This window comes from Branchiostoma floridae, chromosome 4 (genome assembly GCF_000003815.2).
Source record: "Branchiostoma floridae strain S238N-H82 chromosome 4, Bfl_VNyyK, whole genome shotgun sequence".
In the NCBI taxonomy this organism is placed as follows: Eukaryota; Metazoa; Chordata; class Leptocardii; order Amphioxiformes; family Branchiostomatidae; genus Branchiostoma; species Branchiostoma floridae.
The window spans coordinates 13589516-13606921 of NC_049982.1; the positions used below are offsets into that span (position 1 = coordinate 13589516).

The window sequence follows — 17406 nt, forward strand, 5'->3', positions numbered from 1 at the left end:
AGAATTTTTCATCAAATCTTTATAAGTTAATCTACAGCCTAAGATTTTGCAGGTCAGTTTAGACTGCATGTGATCTTCCTATCAAGCTCTTCCATCAGAACTGGTGGGCATACAAACCGGATGTAATTTTCCTGGTGCTGGTATTAATTGTCATTGTAGAAAACTTTGTTTCCTAGCAAATGAAAGGTGGGCACACTGCCAGGAAACCACCCACCTCAGACCCTCATTTGCATACAACACAGCTAATCCGTCAGCTAACATGCTGCTAGTAGTCGTGGGTTGTGTTGTTGTACAGCAACATGAGTAAAAAAACTTACTGGTTTTGAATATGTTGGAGATAAATAATGTACCAAAAAATAACACCATAAAAAAACATACATGCAAATGGTAACACCATCAGTTTTTTTTCCTCTTTTTCTGTCAGGCGAGTTTAATGAAGTTTGCACATGTTGTTCTGTCTCCTTCTGTTTCACCTATTTAATCAATACAGACGACCCCCCACAAGCACCACTACAAAAAAAATTCAAATGAAATTAAAACAGATCTTTTGGATTAATAGGCTTAAATGTGTTACTATTGTTTTAGTGGATTTGTACCTTCTTTCACTGCAAATGAATTTCCCTCCTCTCGTTATGATTAAAGAGACGAACTCCCACTGTTACATGAACATCCTGTTATAACAAAGAAAGCAAGAGAAAAGAAGAAGAAAACAACATGTTCCCATTGAATACAGTAGGGGGCATGTACTTGTTTTTTCAGGCATTACAAAACCTTGTCCAGGAAAAATGAAATCTCTTCAGGAAAGCTATTCTGATGGTGGACAGAGAGGATGGTCTATTCTGGTCTAACCGTGAGGCATGTTCATTTCCACACAACAAAACACCTCACAGCCACATTAACATTTCTGCATTTATGTGCATAGAGCGACAATTTGGACACATATTTGACGACGAAAACAGAAAAATTCCCACATCATAACTTCACACATTCGTGTTTATCTGGATTATGCAGACCAAATTTTACATAATCAGTGCCACCTGAGAGCAAGCTGTATCTGTTACAAATTAACTGTTATCCCTTGTGCATATCCTCAAAATTCTGGGCCAGTGCCCCCTTGCAAGTTGTGCAAAGATTACTCAGAAAACTCACTGCATGAAATCTTTGCAAAATGAATGGTGTGTGACAAAATTGCAATTTGGTCAGCTCATGCAAAATTTGCCTTGTCAATGTTAATTAACAGCACTCTTAAATTATTTTTCTACTCCCCAAAAAGAGCTACAATGGGAACTGTAGTTTTTCCAATCTCCACTTCATTAGGTAATGATTGCCCTTTTCATTGCAAATCCCTCCTTTTCAGTACAAATCTGGGTGTGAAAAACCTTGTCTACATTTCTGTGGGACCTTACAAAAACAAAACAACTCTTGTACTCATTTAGCACTGTGTCAAAAACAAGACTGTCTAAAGAACAGACAACTTACCACAGCCCAACCTTCAATAAAGAGTAAGAACAATGCCCTGCAATGTTTTGCCTCCTCAATTTCCCATGGACTATTCCCAAATAACAACACTATTTTTATGAAATGAACTGCACCATAGGCATAAATACCTAAAATTATCTTCAACAAAATAACATCTGGTACTGACCTCATGGTGCCTTCCAACTTCCATGTTTGTGCAAATATTTGTCTCTTTCTGGCCATTCTAAGAAACTAAATTCTTTTAGGAGAAAAATCATTTCAAGTTTATCAGCCGAAAAAAAAGTCTTAAGAAATGCGGCCAGGCAAGACGTTTTTAAGAATGTCTCACAGGGCCTTGCCTAGTCCCTGGTGATGCAACACTACACTTCCACTCGAACTTGACAAAACCCAGCATTGGGACCTCCACTGAGAGGTAAGCATTGTTTTCTGAACTCCTGTACCGGTTTTGCCTTGATAGAGTAAGGAAGGTGACCCCAGCGATTCAAAACCATGGGAGCAAAATTTCGTCCGAAACTCGATCGTATTTTGACACGACCGAAATGGCCGGTCAGACAATGCCGGGTGCCCCCTCCACTTTATACACTAGGGGTGTGCCGTTTCAGTCGACATAGGGTCCCGTAGATTCACCAAAAATACCCCACAGTACAACACATCGTCCGAAAAAGGTTATAGCGAGTCTGGGATAGACAAACACGTTTTATTCTCCACAGGGACGCCGACTGGGGACCGAGAAATCGGGACACAAACTACTTCATTTCGAACTGAGCACTTCCAACAAAAGGGTCATTTATCCAGTGCAAAGTATGCTGTCATTCGTGTCAAAATACATCGTACATGAAACAAATATTCCAGACAATGCACAACTTACTTTTCCACAGAATCTTGAAGAAAAACACGGTGAATAGAATTGGGCGGAGGGAAAATCGCCTCACACAAACACCACAGTTCATTTTGATTCATTTCCTAAACAAAGGGGTCATTATCTCAAGAAGTGGAGCCGAGGGGTGCACGCAACCGAATCAAAAATGGCTCCCCACAACAACACAACTCCGCTAACTTCGGAACTTCACGAAAACACGCCTCAGTAAGGGCATTCCTACACACCGAGAGTCGTGGAGACACTCTGGCGGCCCGTGATGGGAAGCAAACGGGGGCCATGGAGTGGCTGTGCTCGGATTTCTGCTAGCGGCTCCGATCCCAAAATCAAAGAGCACCCATATTTACCGCACCAAGGTCGCACACATGTTGCAAACATCCCGGACAGGAATGTAGCAAACTGATCCTCACAGACGCCACACGAAGAGATAATACCTCCTAACATCGTCAACACTTACTTTTAGAGTTTCCTAGCGAGCTAAGAATGATCGGAGGGGAGCTGTAAACGCGTCCCCGAGCCCAAACTCGATCCAGAAGTGAGATGAAATCAGAAACTTCAGTGTGCCGTGGTATGCACTTGTTGCTCCCAGTAAGTACACAGACGTCTCCCCTCCACCTCCCAAGAAACGCACTCAGAACTCACCGATCCGGCCAAACACCAGCGTTACTCCACACACGAAGCCTCTACAGACGTCCTAGGTGCACTTAGGGAACTTTTCAGCGCAAATCCGTGCAGTAAACGGTCCGAAATCGCAGAATATTTGTACAACTCCAATCTGTGCTCGCTCTCGACCCAACTCAGAACGGGACTCGGTGGGGCTTAGGACCACGTGATCAACGCCATTCAATTTCAGCTCCTGACGTCATGAATAACATTAGTGATCTTTTGCGCGCGCCAAGACAAGCACGTTGCGCTACTCATCTTTGCTGTCGGATTACTCACAACTTCCATGTATTTCCTGCGTCATCAGCATATTTGGAACATTTTGTCTTACCCATCAAAGTATCCTTCAAGCGGCATCAGAAAAAGGGAAAAAGCACAACCAAAAAACGTCTGGAAATAATTTCTTTTCAACAAGAAAGTTGCAGCATGATTGTTTTTCAGGAGGCAAACGCAGGATCTAGGAAGGAAGTTGAGCTGCATTTAATAACATACAAGTCCCTTGACTTTGAAGATCAAGGAAAACTGCGAAATATGGGGAAACAGGTGAAGCACACTTTAGAAGTCTGTTAATAAGCCAGCACACCAATGAGGACAAACGCCATGTGCAGCACACAGGACACAGCAGTCTTCCAAGAAAAAAATGAAACTGCTTTGAAGCCTTTGATGGCATATGAAAGGCATTTCATGGAAGAGTTCTATTCAATAGCGACCGTGAGCTGTGTGGGTTAGACCATGTATTAACAACACAACCCAATCCTGATTTCTTCCACAAGAGGACAGCAACCTCTCCTGGACTCCGTGGTGGCAGGGGGCCAAGTTCACTCAATTCTCTGGTCTGCTGAGTAAAGTTTGAGTCACGAAAGCTGCCTCAAAGCAACTCATTACGGGAGTCTGCATTCCTCACCTAACTGCGCAAATAAAAGGCCACAGGAGTCATCGTCTACATGCCTGCCACCTTCTCATTTTTTTCCGAAGTTTTGCTCAGTTCCTAGAAGTCGACAAATTTGTGTGCCCAAGGAGGTTAAAAAAAGCTGATTTTTAACCTCCTTGGTGTGCCCTTCCTGTGTCACTGATTGAGTACTACTTGTGTTAATCCTAGATGGGCAGAGATGGCAGCTGTTCTTTTTTTTTTTTACCACATCCACTTGTAAGATGAACACACACACACACACACACACATACTTGAGATGCATTTTGATCAATGTATAACTTAACCCATCCAAATTCCTTGTTATATAACGTCACATGGGGATATCTCCATGGGGATGGCTTTTCTGATAAAGTTCTTTTGTTCCAAAGTTCATCTAACTGACCAAGCCAATACTGACCAGGTGTGGTGAATTTTTAACTTGAGACTTATCAGTGGCTGTTTGTTCAAGTGGGCATGTTGGTCTGGTGCTGATAGGTGGAGACAGCAGCAAGAAGCTGTCTCAGATCACCTGGTAACCAGGGTCCACAAGGACAGGACTCTTTTAATTACCTCTAATACACTGTCATATAAATCTTTTTACTGAAGTAAAAATCATCATACATTATTTAGGTTACAATGCAAGACAGATCAATGATAATTGAATAATCTCTCCCTACAACTGTGTGAAAATACTATCATCTTATATAAAAGCAAACTTTTTTGGGGAACCAGTAAAAACATTGATAAATGATCCTTCCTTCATGGAAAGTTGGTACGATGTGTAACAAATTGCTCTTATCACACGGAAGGTTTGTCACTAAGGTAACATTTGATATGGAAGGTGATTTATAAAACTGGTGCCTCCAAAGCATCTTATTGAGACAAAACACACAAGGTCCTGGGTGTGCCCCATTCTAGAAGAAAGGTGTAACATATAAATACATAACGTTACCTGTACTTAAGAGCACAAAGGTTCACAAAGAAAGGAGTAAGGTGAAAGGTACGTAACAGGCAGAAGGAAATGTATATTCTTGCAGTTCGAAAGTCAAAAGCTGTTCATCAGGCATGTGGTATTTGCCCAAACAGGCCAAATACTAATTTTCTAGAGGTTAGGCTCCAGATGGTGTTTGACATCTTTTTAAAAGTTTTTATGCATTTTTATCAGGCTTTCCATTTTGTAACATTTTCTTTTGGAAACATTTGGCTGCCAGTGAAAAACAAATCCTGGCAAAAGGCATAAAATGACATTACAAAAACAGCCTGGCCTCTGCATATGCATACAACACTGAGGGAGTTTCTTTTTTTTTTTTTACAATGTGTAACACAAGAGGGTAGGGGAGCAACTTCATATTGGTCCATTTTTACCAATGATATCAATAATTGTAGTTGTACCTTCTTTCAGAAAACGAGTATCACATTGATCTGTGTCAGCTACGAGTGTATCCCAACAACCCTGTTAGTCTCTCTTGTACCATATACAGTCACTGTAATGATCTCAGGTGACAGCCCTGTTTACGGTGTAGAGCGAAAAATTATCTGAAGGAGGATGTGTATCAAACTGGCTCAACTTCACATCAATTTGCACTGTTTGTTCAGCTCTGGTTTGGCCATAATGGAGACAGGAAGTTGTGGGATGGACAGCTTCCTGTGATAAAGCCACTGCACAATCCAACAGCTTCCTACATGTGGGAGGGCGCTTCCTCTAATGTACTTTCTCTTTTTATGGGGTGCTCACTTCTGTTTTTTTTCCCATGGACGAAGGTAGCAGACAATTATTACATAATCTACACTGCACTATTTTCCCAAGAAACTGATGATCAGCAAACCATTTGGGAAATGATATTCCAAATACCTGTTATCTAGCTTTTGTAAGTTCCTCCATTTTATTTGATCAAGGAAGTTAAAATATTAAATTTTCATCTCCTTGATTTGATAAAGTATTGTTGCTACTGGCCAGACATTTCACAATAATGCATCTTCAGCTAGCCCAGATATTTTCCATGCAGGGGGTTGTACTTTTGTAGTGGTGACCAGGATTTCTTACTGCTCCCTCCTCTCAAGGAGCTCCTTGCTCCTCTCAGTAAGAAATCCTGGCTTCCGGTACTACTAGTACTAGTCCCCAACACAACCTCTACTTTCCTACTTGTTGAATAAGCCCAGAGACTTTTGAGACAAAAAATGACAGGCCAAAAGTAAGGACATTTTTGTCAAAAGATATCCTGGATTTCATTTTTAAAAGAAAGGCTAAGACTAGTATTGGTTCGAAGCAAAATTACTCTCCAAGTGAAGTAGAGCTTTTTGATGTGTTTCTAGGCATTTTTGTCAGGCTTTCATTTATCTCCTCTTCATGCTCTCCATGTCCACCTGCCAGCAGAATTGAAGGAATAGACAGCCCAACAAAAATGCCAAAGAACAAAAAGTAGCCAGGCCCAAACCTCTGCTTGGAGAGTAAAGCAAAATACTGTACTTATATCATGGACTCAGGAAGCGTTTACTCTCAGAAGCAACAGGAAATCCTGCAGCTCTGTCCGGAACAGTTTAGACAGCTGAAAGAAATCACCAGGGCAAACTCCTTCAGAAGTTGAAATTTAACTGAAATGTGTTGGCAGACTACAGCATTGCACAAAAGACCCAGACGCAACCTTTACAGGGAAAAGAGCAACAGCAGTGTGGTTGCTGCCCTGTGTTTCAGCTTGTTCTCTGTTCATGGAAAGCAAAAGGTCATACTTTGTGTACACTTGCCCTTTGTGATCTTCAAATGTAGTAGAGATCAAACTGGTTTCATGTTGCACATAAATCAAGCACACTGTCTTTGGGGACTTTCCATTTTCAAGAATATGGATTGTTCATTCTGTCCAGTACATTATAAGGAACATTGGCATTGATTGGGAAAAAACAATCGTCATCAATTGAACATCAAACTGACAAGTCTACACACAGCGTAAGTTCAAGTACACAGTCTTAACTGTGTGAGCAGCTGCCTCGTAATTTTGAACATCAAACCAAGGACTTCAAAGACAGTCCATGTCAAAGGGAAGAATAAATACACACCTCAATCAAGAACAGGCTGGTTCAGGACAAAAACAACCGTAGTATAGTAACAGAAGGAGACAAGCCTGTGAGATTATTTTTGCTGGGATGGTGGTTGAACAGATGTAGCAACAGCTGGTGTGGCGGACCAGGAAGTGGCCAAAATCACCAGATTGTTAAGTAATAATGGCCACGGTTAGCCCACAGATGTGAAAACTGTGGCTTGCCCTGTGGTAATGACTTTGGCAGAGGTAGCATCTAGAATAGGCAACACTGGTAACGTTCGTTACATGTATTTAGGAAAATCTTCTTTATAACATATGTACCTTTATTATAGTATTTAAGTTTTTTTCTCTATCTTCAAAAAACACAATGAAACAAAAGTAACTTGAAAGTTCATCTGTGTCAGTAGAAGTCATTCTGGATAAAGGTAAAATGAAATTTCCAACACAAGAAATGAGACTTATCAAGTTTTTAATGATCGACTCCAGTCTTTGTAAAAAAAGGATACTAGTAGACAATCCACCAAACAAAAGCTTGTCAATCTTTATTTGTCTGACAATGCAGAGTTCCAACCATTGTTCAGATCCTTGTAACTCATCAGTGATCCCTCAGCTGTGATATTAAGCTGTTGTGACAGCATCCAGGGCTCCTGTTCAGTAATTAATGGTGGAAAAAGATTCTTGTTGCATCTCTACCCAGAGGCAACAGTTGAAGTGCAGTAGGGAAATGCCTTCTCCTCAGTTCCCAGGAAGGACTGCACCTGCACTGCACTGTCAACATTCACAGCAACAGGCAGTGCTCTAGACATGACACAGATGTTGTCACATCCAAATGTCCTCTGCAGGGAAGGGTAGATTACAGCACAGCTGGCCAATGAATATTGCAGGGTAAAAAATAGTCACAAAAGTCAATGAGATGTACTTGTATGGTAAATCAGTCTGTTCCTCCTTTTGCAGCATTTTGTATGTATGTCATCAAAGGCTTTGTGGTGCACGTTTTTGTTTGTATAGAACCTTTTTTCATATGAATACATTGGGCTGCTGTCAATGTTCATGCATAGAATTATAAAATACTGCTTGGACTCATCCCCCAAACCATAAAAACATCTCAGGGAAAAGATGAGATAGAATCAAACAATAAGAATACTATTATTTCATAGGCATGTCTTTCTTTATTTTCATTTCTTCCAACCATGACTTTCATTTCTTTGCCACAATATTGACACACAAATGCCACAGGCATCAAGGTATATTGGAGAATCACCAGAGTTGATCCTATGATTAACAAAACACAAATCAAACCTTAAAATAACTGGCAGCATCACTGATCTTTTCTTGTTACCCAGACGATCATTATTTTTTTCCGTCTTGTTACCATTTGCTGGAAGTGTAGCAATGTAAACTGACCAAACATTGCAGCACAGAGGAGGCTGCATAGTTATGTCCTGTCCAAACAAAGTTCCCCTAGTCCTAACCTCAACCCCCGGCCTTGTCTACACATGTCCATCTGTCCAAGTGTGTGGCCTGAATAACACAAAAGCAGGGAGCCCATTGACCATTAGCAAATCCAAACCAACCTCCGAGCACCTAAAACATCCTGTCCTGTACCTGGTGCATGTCTCAGGGAGTATACAACACAGGCAATTAAGTTTCAACACGTTTTCTATTGTGTGTCTTAATGTCTTCACACCATTCCTGAAGATGTTTGTCTCTCTACTTGACAGGTGCATCTTTATGGGTCTCTGCTAAATAGGCTCATCATGTAAGTAACTCCTGTCCTACATAATTGTTTGAGAGAGATGGTGAGTTACAGTGATATAAAAAATATGTGTGAACTGGTTTTGACATCAGTAAACATTGTCAAATAAAGTTCATCCTTAGGAATGCAGAATATTTCCCAAAGTGTCCAAGTGGACTGGCTGCCAAGAAATACCCATCTATCCTCATGAGAAACATTTGTCCCTGTTTACTGACATGTCTTTTTTGCCTTTATTCTAGTGACTTTTATCTTGAAAGGAAGCTGTGTGACATAATAAGGAAGTTTCAATCAGACCTTCTTTTATTGGCATGTTATTCACCAGCAAGACCTGTTAAGTGGTACCAAGGTCACTTGTGATGCAGCCCACCATTCTTTGTGGGTGGCTCTCCCTCTCTCCTGACAAACTGTTCTCAAGGATACAATACTCGCCACTCATTCCACCTCAAATCTACATAAAGGGGCTTTCATAGCCTTAAATTCAGAGAAACAGCAGTTGTGGCTTTTTCTCAAGTAGACACTTGAATTTGATGGTGATGGATTCCCTTCCTCATTTGTGGTCAGCTACATTGTATTTGTAATTATTCATTCATCAAATTCTAACCAAAACGACAACGATTCTCAACAAGGCAATCATACACAACATACATGATACTTCTGGTTATCATTGACGGCAATTCTTCCATCATTTCAGATACTTAAAACATGAATAAAGAAGAAGCCCTGAACAAACCCTTGAGTTTGTATACCCTAGACCTTGACCATGAGCCATGAAGTACACTGTTGCCAGGAAAGTAGGAAGAAACTGGCCCAAGGTTATGATAACGTATCTATGGTTGAGACACAACAGAATGTTAAGCTACTACAGGATGGTCCTGCACACCACATGTGTCAACTATAAAACCTCTTTTACATGGTCATTCCAATGGGTATTTTCCATAGTTGGAAATGGCTGTGAGTGTGAGGGCAGGAGAAATATGAGCGCCAGCTCTTTGTGCTATCAAAATGTATCGGCAGCTCCAAGTTTGGCCCAATGGAACGGTCCTTACTGTGTTCCAGACTTTAGCTAAAACGAGCTGGTAAATTCCTGTTTACAAGTGGGAAAACTTTGAAACCCCCCTTGCCAGTGAAAGTGCCATAAACTTGGCAGCACTGTCTGCGGGTGGGGAGATACCACTTCAATGTTGGGTGAACACAAGACATTACTGTAATTTTTACATTTTTTAGGGTGGTTTTATGGCCTTTTTACGTTCCCAGGTTTTCGTGGTGACTACTCAGAGTTAACTTCTGTCATGGTATAGTATGACTACTCAGAGTTAACTTCTGTCATGGTAATTTGGTATAGTATGTGACTGCAAAATAGCATTATTGTGAACTTACTTACTAATCTCAAACACTCCATTTTCTAAATACTGTACTCAATATTATGAAATCAGAACACAGTGAACTTAAGTGCATTTTCAGTATTTTCTGCAGATATTGTCGTGCCCAATCTTTCTGTGACTACGGAAAATTCCTCATGACACAAGGTTGATGATTAGAATACTGAGCGACTAAGTTAATCATCTTGATAAAAGGATTCAATGGCACAATATTGCACAGCAAAATATGTATCCAATCTTTCATTTATGGCATAAAATGATAAGTGCTGAAATATATGCCATAAATTGCAAGTAATATCGGAAAATGGATACTAATGACCAAAATCTTCCAAAGGTAAAGAAGAAGATATGAAGGGACAACCAAAGAATTCATTCTTTGTTATATCATAGATCTATCATGTAAAATCATTTGTTCAACCTTCCTGATCACTTAGATTTCATAATGAGGGTCACCTGTTTTTGGCCCAACTTTTTTTCTTCACACCCTCACATCAGTTTTTGGGCCTCCAGAGGATGTCATCCATGTAATCAAATCAATATAGTCTAATGGTCATAAAGATTACTCTCCAGGTGTTTCACCCTGTCAGAGATTGATAAAAACGGTCATGATTTTGCCCCATCAACCTCTGCTTGGACAGTAGTAAAAATGAAATCTTTTGCTCTAAAAGTCTTCATTCAAATGGAAGAACAATAGTTTGTTTGGAGACACCACATGTTTTTACTCCAAACTAATTGAGGCTTGCCATCACATTTGTATATTTAGAGCATGTATGCATGCAGTCCTTTGTACCCAACCATACATGTCCAAGTTGACCATTCCATCACCGCCTTCTTCGGGGTCTCAAGATCAATACCTCCTATAGGCCGTTTGAACAAATGCAACTAAAAATACAAAGAGTTCTTGTTATTGGAAGAGAAGGCCATCAAAAGGGCCTTGGTCTTTTGGCACACTGCCCCTCTCTTTCAGTTGGTCTAATCTGTTTGTCAAAGGTTGCCAAAACAGCCAGGACCTCCCCACACCCGTCCGTCAATCATTAAGACTCAGGTGGCTGCTGTGTCAAAGTAGCAGTCACTGTGGTCACACGTAATCTTTTTCCTACCTGAGCCTCCTTTGTTCTACACCTATTGTGCCTCTAACGGCGGTCATGCCTCGAGGCTGTTTCTGTCACTTTACAAGCCTGAGATGGATTGCTAGGAGCGGTTTTGCCATTGAACGAAACAAACTTACTCAGACAAACCACTGTTCACGGCAAACCCTAGTCAACTTCTGGCTAATACTCCACACAAGAGTTTTAGCATGGACCAAACGTGTCATGACAAGTGAAAGGAAACTTTGTATACACACAGCAGGTTTGTTATTCATCTGGTGCCAGCTCCAATTACTGTATGACAGGTTTCTGTAGACTAATTGTGTACCATATAAATGAAGTAGTTTTCCCCATTTTTTCACACTGAAGTAATTTTCTTGCTATACAAATACAAATACATTTGTAGTTGCTTGGTATGTACCTAAAGGCATCTGGTCTGAGGTTCAGGTTGGGCTGTACAAAAATCAGTTTTATTACACCCGAAATACGGTTGTTGACCTCTCCAACAACAATAAAGGTAGTAAAACACCTGACCATATGCAGCACTGATTCTTAGTATGGATTTGAAGTGGCATTTTACCCCCTGGTGCTGATATGGAGGCCTAACTCCAGATAAGACATGCAGATTTACCTATTCCTGTTTTTTTTTATTCACTGGGTACGACACGGCTGTAAAATATGGTCTAGCAGGACACACTAGAGAAACAGTCCTTTTGTATGTTACCAGTGTTTTCCCACACCAGTGGCATGTATGTGTGAACTGCTCTTCTGATCAGTCCAAAAAAATCCACAGCCATCACGTTCTTCCCCAGGTGAGCAAATAATGACAAAACTAGTGCCTCTTTCCTGCTGCACCCTCTGGCACATACGCGATCTCAGCCATCAAGCAAATCTGCAGGCAAGATTTCAGGGCCAGACTTTTGTACAGTTCAACCTAAAAAGTTGCCATGACAACCATCTTGCAGAAAGTTTGAATCCATGAGATTCTGAAACAAATCATAAATCTGCTTTAATCAGAATAGAACATCTTTTTCCTCTTTTTAAAGCTGATGAATTTTCTACCGTTCTTTTCATAAGATTTTGAAACAGTTGAAACTGCATAAATTCTATCCACCTCTTGACAGCATAATTTCAAACACAAGAAGGCCAGATGAGTTTACAGTGAAGAACAGCAAACTTAAGGCAATGTTGTCAAAGCAGCGTGCCAGCTAAGAAATTGTAGTTTCCTGTCAGGTTTAAGGGAGTAAGTGAGAGAAGTTGTTGGCCATAACAGAACATCAAGGAGAAAGGAAGTCATTAAAAGCACTAGAAAGGAGCTGACTTGATTGCTGACAATTACATGACTAAAGGAAAGGTGAGTATCACTGCATAACATCAAGCAAATTACTGGGAATGATGAGAACAAACTTAAGGCTCTAACATGTCATTTACCAAATATGCCCAAATTTCCTTCCTTAACAAAAAAAAATTGTCCTTTTGCTCCATCTAAGAAGACTTCCAAAAGGGTATGATAATGTGCATGATATCAAGCTATTTGAATCAAGTTACATGTTTATGCCATATATGAAACAGTGCCCACTAAACTGCTCAAATGGTTGTATGTCACCCAACAACAGGCAATGCTCCAAAAATTTAATCAGCTTGTTTACCAAACATTGACTTCAAGACCATCGTAGAAGGCAGAAAATATTACCCACCTGGCAGTAATGTGTGCTGATCTATCAGCTTGCGTAAATAAGAGTTCAGGATGCCAGCATATATTGTAGGCTTGATTCAATTAGCCTGGCACAGGTATCTGTTTGCATCATCCCAAAATATAATACAACAGACAGTTCCTGCCTTTTATGTTTTCATTCAGAGGGCTTTGCTGAAAAGATTGTCGAACTTCAGAACCAAGAATATAGGTACTGTAGATATGTTTGATAGTTTTATGTCTGTAACTTCTATAATTACAATATTCATGATGTAACATCATACTTTGCAACATTTGAAATATGCAGTTGCCTGTCGCATTGACTTAGTATTTGTGCTAAATTAATTCATTTGCTAGAACTTGAGTTATCGTTGTCATCTGCATCCTTCAGTCATTTTGTCTTTCCAGCACCTATCTACATCCTCTGCCCATGTTGTTGCTTCATCAGTAAAAACCATATATTTGAATAAGTGCAAGCAGCAGCAGCATAATTGTCTGATGACTCACCTATTTTTCTGTATCCAGGGCACAGCAAACACTCGTAGGCAGGTGATGCAGGCTGGCCTAACTTATCTTTTCTGACATGGAGATTCAATTAGCAAGGCACATAGGTCCTAGACAACCTCTGTCCATGCAGACATTCCCAGATTTCTATTCTTGGTCCAACGTACAAAGGTTACTGAATATGCTGATTGTTTGCAGAGTACTTGAGATGAAAGTAAGACATATAATAGGTGGCAGTATTTTCATGCATGAAGGAATTTTTGCTGAAGATAATCATATTGACCAGATTTCTGCTGGCTCGCCCACTCAGATAAATGCCCCGATCAAAACCTAGGAACAGGCATCACGGCATGCAATGCTACGTCAGTCCATACCATAGACTATTTCTCCTTGTCTCCAAACTATTTTGAAAGACGACATTGCACTTGATGTTGAACAAAGAAAATAATGTGCTTATATCTACTGTATCAATCAAAGTGTTTCCAAAAGTGCAATTTTGAGATCGTTCCGATTAGGTATCTGGATTGGCGTAAAAATTTGCAGCATTTTTTTTCAAATCAAGAAAACAGTGTGTGCCACCTTAGATAATAGGTCTATAGAAACTGCTTATCAAATAGCATTTCTATTGTGGGAATAAGATAACTTGTCAGCCTGTGGACAGCCTAGTAGGCCAGATGTTAGGACCCAGTGCCCATTGGCTATTTACAGTCTCCTAACAAAATAATTCTCCCATTGTTAAAGCATCACTTCCAACTGTTTGCATGTTAACTCTCACGCTTCTGCATTCACACAAGTCTTCTCAGTCATTAACCAACTTTCTCATCTTGTTCCTATAATGACATAAGACAGGTGTCAAAAGTTCAAGGCACGATTTTCAATGACACCTGTTAGCCCGTTGGCTGTAGGGACAATGAAACATATCGTATAAACATACCAGGAGACAGGAGCAAATATTGGGCCACAGGGCTCCTTTGTTTTATTGTTTGACTAGTCTTATCATACAACTGATATGCACTATGATTGCTGCAGTTAATGAAGAGAAGTAAGATTTATTCATGTGCCAGTTTACCCATGATTGAATTGTAACCAACAGAGAAAGGTTTTTGATTTTAACATAGGACATAATGATTTGATTACAACATGTACTGAATGGTAATTCTACCCATTTTCTATGACTTTGTCATTCTTTCGTGACCACTCCTTTTGCTGCTACCTTTTGTGGCAATTTATTACAAGTGTTGTAAGGATATAAAATATGGCATCCTTTGTTTGTAAAGTTAAGTCTACCAGAGTGTTCCACCACAATAAAACACAGCTTCAGTTTCTTATATCCAAAGACTAGGAAAAGAAAGACATCTTGACAAAATGCATTAGTTTGGCTTCATATTTGCTGTAATCTGCCAGGGATCAGGACCATTCATTCCTATACTAATTTTGCCCAACCCAATAACTTAATGGTCAACTTGGCCCAACACCCTGGTCAAATCAGTAAGGTCAGGGTAAGTCCCTGGGTTTGGATAAGGATGTTGAGCCGAGTTGACCAGGGTGTTGGGTGAGCTTGGTCTGATTGTATAATTAGCCATGGGCCCATGTGGTGAAGGGCATCATCCACTCTTGCATACTGTTGGCCAATCTGTAAGACTGTATTAATTGATGATCACGTACCTCCTCAAATTATGTTGACCTGTGATGATCAGCCACAATGATAGATATAAACTCTCAGCAACAGGTGCACCTCCTATCTTCAGAAAGCCCAGGACACTCTCTGCAAAACAAAAGTTAAGTGTAACATTACATAACAAACCTTGTAAAAATTACATGCGCCGTAATGTAGTGAACTTCAGTTCTTATCAAAATTCTGTAAAGATGTAGAACACTATTATCTCTATTTGTGTTGAGGCTTGTTAACAGAAAATTTGAGCTAATTAGAGATTCAAACCATTGGCAAACTTTCAGTATAGTGGCAAATTATTACATTTTCTCTGTTAGGAGTTGACAGAGGTTTTGTAGGCAGTTGGTTTTGTAACCACTCCCAATATTGACTGAAATGTTGAAATAAACACACAAGAAAATTCTTTTGGATCAATCAAAGAAGTCCTCAAAATTGTACCTTTTCAAAGAACTAGCCACCTGTACATTTGGTCAATAGAAAGCTGAGAACTTTTGCCACTTCTTGCCTAGTAATCACACCTTTGTATCTGAAGGGTTGGCAGGTACAAAAGAACGGTTGGAGGCATTAGATCTGGAGTTTTCCCAGCAAGCTCTTCAAGAAGTTTGAGACTCAGCCTGGCTTGGTAAATCAGTAGTGGAGCCAGTCAAGAGGTCGCCAGGGTGTGACAAAGGTTTGTCGGAAATGTCAAGGGGGTGTTTTGGTCAGCTGCACATTTCTTTCAGCTTACTGCATTCAAAAGGTTTTTTTTTTCAATTCACCTGTTCATACGTGTACACATCTTCAATGCCCGCACTGTCGGTACATGCTCTAATATAGAGTAAATGCATATACAAAATGTACATGTACATGATGTAGTTATTTTTTTCAAAAAGAAAAGTATGCACAAAAGCATGTGTTATTGCTGACATCAACAGAAGACAATATAGCAAACAACAAAATGCAGTCTACTAAAGGCTAAAGCAAGACATATGGCAAGAACTGCAACATAAACAAAAACAGCCCATTAGAAGCCATTAAGAAGAATTCATGGAAATGTCGAAGCACATGTGCATACACACATAGACATAGAAATAAAAGATTAACAGTTAATTATGGTTTGTTCATCAATTGACTCTGGAAAGGGAACAGCACAGAATATTTGTTGTAAGAAGAATATACAAATGTACATGTATATTTTACCAGTGCCCATTTCCACCACTTTGGGTTATGTCCACATACTGAGCTCAGGTGTATTATGCAAGATCGATACCTCATGAGCAATAAAGAATGACATAAGTATGATCCCCAGTCATGACAGATACACATTCGACTTTGCCCCAATTTTTTAGATAAATGATGTTTTGAATAAATCAAACAGTTGGTACTGCTTTGTTAGATGTTAGCATTAAGTAGCCCAGAACGGTTTCCAAGAAGCTCAGTTGGTAGGATTCTGATAGTGATGCCTTGGCATCAAAATCATCCTCAGTTCTTATACTCTGTTCTTATCTTAATGTTCTTAGTCTTATTCTTCATCAAGGCTTTTGCCTAGCATCTTTTTGCTCGTTCTTCATAATTCTGTTACATCAGTGAAAATGAAAGTATGTCAGAATGTATGTGGTTAGGAAAATCAAACCGACTACATTCCTCATTCTCACAGGTATGACGTACTGTGCTATGCATGTAATTCAATGGATTGCAGCATAAAGACGGAAGAGCAACTGCTAGTTTTGTATGGTGTTATGTGGAGCTGCATGACATATTGAGACTTAAGACCTCCCAATCCTGCTGGGATTACCTGCTTTCATGGGGTACAAAGTGGGTAAATCAACAAGATGGGTCAGCCCTTCTTTACTCAAGGGGTGCTCTGGTCGCTAAAGTTCATTATTATTGTCAGTCAACATTACAGCCTGAGTCTGCTATAATAGGAATACAACTTAGCAGTAAACATGGGAGATTTCCTGAGCAGAAGTAGGATGAATCGGCTTAACAGGTTCAGCTAAAATATTCTGTAAGACTCAATTTCCCCCTATCCCTAGGATTTTACAGTGGTCCACAGAAAAAGAGGGGATGCTCCTGTTACAACATCCAATAGAGAGGCTGAAACCAGAAACACCTCTTCCTGTTTGGTTGGGGGCAGGACATGGTATGAATGGACAGGTCATAGTGATTGATTCAATTGGGAAAGTTTGGGGGTATTGGGTGACTGCCCCTATCACCTTCAGCAGAAGCCAAGAAAGGCAAAGAAACTCCTGTGCATGGTTACAGTATCTTGCCCCTAGCCTTCTTCTCTCCTCAAAAATAGTTTCACAATCACAGTAGCAGTAGGTGTCTTTTTAAGTCACAAAGACTAGGATAAAATCTTAGGGTGGGT

At 40.1% G+C, this 17406-nt stretch overlaps 1 protein-coding gene across 7 annotated transcripts in view; it reads right to left on the minus strand.

The window, feature by feature from the left end:
* LOC118413855 (fibroblast growth factor receptor 2-like) overlaps positions 1 to 15149 on the minus strand; it is a 58332-nt gene extending 43183 nt beyond the window's left edge. For 4 of the 7 annotated variants that reach the window (XM_035817435.1, XM_035817434.1, XM_035817427.1 and 1 more), the window contains exon 1: positions 2999 to 3193. The gene's annotated coding sequence lies outside the window, so the exon portion shown is untranslated. Of the gene's footprint in view, positions 1 to 2813; positions 2960 to 2998; positions 3194 to 15049 lie in introns of those variants that run through there. The other 3 variants (XM_035817429.1, XM_035817433.1, XM_035817431.1) reach the window with 3 other exon arrangements.
* Positions 15150 to 17406: the final 2257 nt, after the last annotated feature.